Below are 3,262 nucleotides of genomic sequence, written 5' to 3'. Positions count from 1 at the left end.
ATCTCACACAGCAAGCAGAAGGCAGAAAAGTCTGCGAACGCAGTTGCCATGGCAGCAGCAGCTGTATCCGAGGAAAGGAAGCTGGCACCCCCCAATAACAGAGCTGGCTTTGCTTTCCCTACCTCACCCCACCCCCCCACCCCCCACCTACCGACCACCACCACCCCTCCAGCCCCACCCTCCCCTCCCTTCCCGTGACCTGCTGGTGAACCGGCGCTTGGAGCAGAGGTCGATGGCTTGGAGCGCTGGAGTGACAGTGAAGAATGGCAGCGGCCCAGAATGAGAAAGAGAGAGTCGCAGGCACACAGATGGGGAGAAGAGATGAGGAGGAAAAATGAGAAGATGAGACCAAATTTAATTACCATCAATGGAGGGACTTTCAAAAAGCGATCGACTGTCTTTTCTTCCTAACTCACGATCTTTTCCTTTTCTGCAGGGAGGGGAAGTGGTGGAAGAGACTAAGCAGCTATTTTACTACTTTGTCAGAAACAGATGAGATGTATTCCCTTACTGAGTGTGAGATATGCTTCTTTAAAGCCAAGTACGTGTGTGAAATCGAAGGCTTTACATGGGCAAATACGGGCAACTATATGGGCAAACAGGTCAAGTGAATTCACCTTTGAACTCTTGCTCCTCAATAGGTCAGACCACATAGATCACTGTAGAGTCACTGTAGAGTCAAACATTTGACAATTTCCACCTTCAAAAGTCGACAATTGTCATCAAGATAACCTTTCACAACTCATGAGACATTCCTGAAAAAGGTATGGTAGTGTATGAAGTATGCATTCTTGCTAAACCGCAAAGTCCTTTTGGTACATTCCTTCAAGTGAAAGCCCAACACAGGACAGTGTGGACACAAACTCATCGATGCACGAATGTCAACATCCCTCTCAGTCTCCATGGAGGTCGTTAGCACACAGCTATGGACGACGGGGCTGATTGGGGCTGCTGGCCTCACACTGAGGCAAACAGCATCCTCTATTGGGCAGCCTGCCTCATTTCAGCCAACAGCAGGTCCATAAGGGTCTCTGTGTATACCACAGACGGACACTGGTTATAATATAGGACTATTCTGTAGTCCGTAAATCTGACATCAAGACATAAATAGAGGAATGTGTACATAGACATGAGTTCTGTCCATGTTGGAATATCTCTCTCTTTCTTTCTCTCTTTCTCTGCGAGTGTGTATGTTTATGTTTGCATGTGTGAGCGACTGCATGTGTGTCGGTCATGTGTAGTCTCATGTAACCTGATGTTTGTCTGATGGTGTGTGTGCATGTGTGTGAAGTTATGTGTGTCTGTGTCAGTGTGGACCTTATTTGAAGTTTTTTGTCTAGCTGTATGTTTGAGTAAGTGTAGTATTTCTTATGTGTGCGTTAACATACGTCAGTGTCAGGGTGTGTGTGTGTGTGTGTGTGTGTGTGTGTGTTTGTGTGTGTATGTGTGTGTGTGTGTGTGTGTGTGTGTGTGTGTGTGTGTGTGTGTTTATATGTACGGTGAGCACAGGCATAGCTGTCTGCTGTGCACAGCTGCTGTCACAGGCCATCTGAATGGCTGTTTGTTTTGCAGGCGGTGCTTCTGGCTCCCAAGCAGCGCCGACACATTCATTTTCATTTGCTTGTTTTCCAGATGTCGTGTCCTCCACGTCACCCCGTGTCCCCCACCCACTCTCACACACACACACACACACACACACACACACACACACACAAACACACACACGCCCATATTCGCACACACAAGCACACGTCCTCCAGGTGGAATAGGATGGAGGAGGAGGAGGAGAGGAGAGAAGAGGTGAGGAGAAGTGAGGAGCATCACAGCCCCCCTAACCACATCAGGAGCAACAGCAGATTGGAAATACAGGAGCCATCCATCCATCAAAAGAGAGGGTGAGGAGGGGGACGAGGGGAAGGATAGAGTTGGAAAGAGAGATAGCGAAGGAGAGAGATAGAAAAGGGAGAGAAGAGAGTGGGCGCTACGAAGACATTGGTTTAGTGAGGAGGCTGGAGGGAGGACGGGGGTTAAGGAAAGACACAGGATGAAAAAGGTTTTGTGACATTTTATGTTTTGTGTGTTTATTACAGACATTGCACACGCCCATACACACACACACACACGCAACACATACATGCATGCAAACACATTTGCATGTCCAGAATGCAGACAAACAGAAGATAGATAAATAGCCATACATAGCCCTTTATTACCCCTGACATACACACACACATTACTCCCCACCCCCCTCCAACACACACACACACACACACACACACAAACATACTATGCAGTGACTGAGCCCCCCCAGTGGTTATGAGCAGCATGTAACTGGGCTTGTGTAGTCATGCAGTGAGCTGTGTCTTGGGCAGGGCTCCCACCATGCAGGCTGGGAAATGTCAAAGCAGGTGAGTCACTGTCTCTATGATGAGCTCACAGCTCCGTCAACAGAAACGTCTGGGTCAGTCCAGCCCCATCACAACAGCAAAACATAAAGTTTCGAGGTTTGTGTGTTGCTAAGTGCCATTAAATTATATGACTAAAATGTTTAACATAAAAACCCACAACCCAAAGCTACAGATGCCTGACCCACATAATTATGGTAGACTATAAATATGGCACAATAGATGTCACTATAACTCAACACAAGTGAGCTAAAAGGATCTTAACTTGTCATCACATCGTCAATTAGTATACACATTCACAAAGCGGCCGTCAAACTCTGAAAGTGTATAACTCCCGGCTATTTGTTGAGTTGTAGCATTGAAGAGGAATGGGGTTTCGAACGATGTTGCAATATCTCTTTTCAAGCTTTTGCTAAATAAATATTTGCTTTATTTTCAGCCAAATGTTTTCAGAGGCTGTCTGCAATTATCATTGTAAGTGGGTAAATTCAAGTAACTCAATCAACATAAAACTGAATAAAAAAATGATTGATTCAAACACAAATATATGGCAATGGGTTAGAACAAAAAAGTTACTAGAAGAACCAGAAAGCTATTTTTGACCGTGAGCAGTGGCTTTCACGTGTAGCGGGTGGCTGATGAAATGAGCGAAGGGGTCAAGAGCCGCAGGCAAGAACACAAATCCTGCAACGAAACGCACCGGCTCACTCCGGCTCACTCTGGCTCTCCTCCGGCTCACCACTGGCTCTCCTCCGGCTCATCTCACGCACCGGCTCACTTGGCGCAGTGAGTTTTCCTGGTGTAGATGTGCAGTGGCGTCATCTCAGTGGCCTTGTGCTGTGGAAATGGCGGAGTCA

This window comes from Sprattus sprattus (genome assembly GCF_963457725.1).
Source record: "Sprattus sprattus genome assembly, chromosome: 2".
NCBI classification, from domain to species: Eukaryota; Metazoa; Chordata; class Actinopteri; order Clupeiformes; family Clupeidae; genus Sprattus; species Sprattus sprattus.
This window is presented reverse-complemented; position numbering follows the sequence as displayed.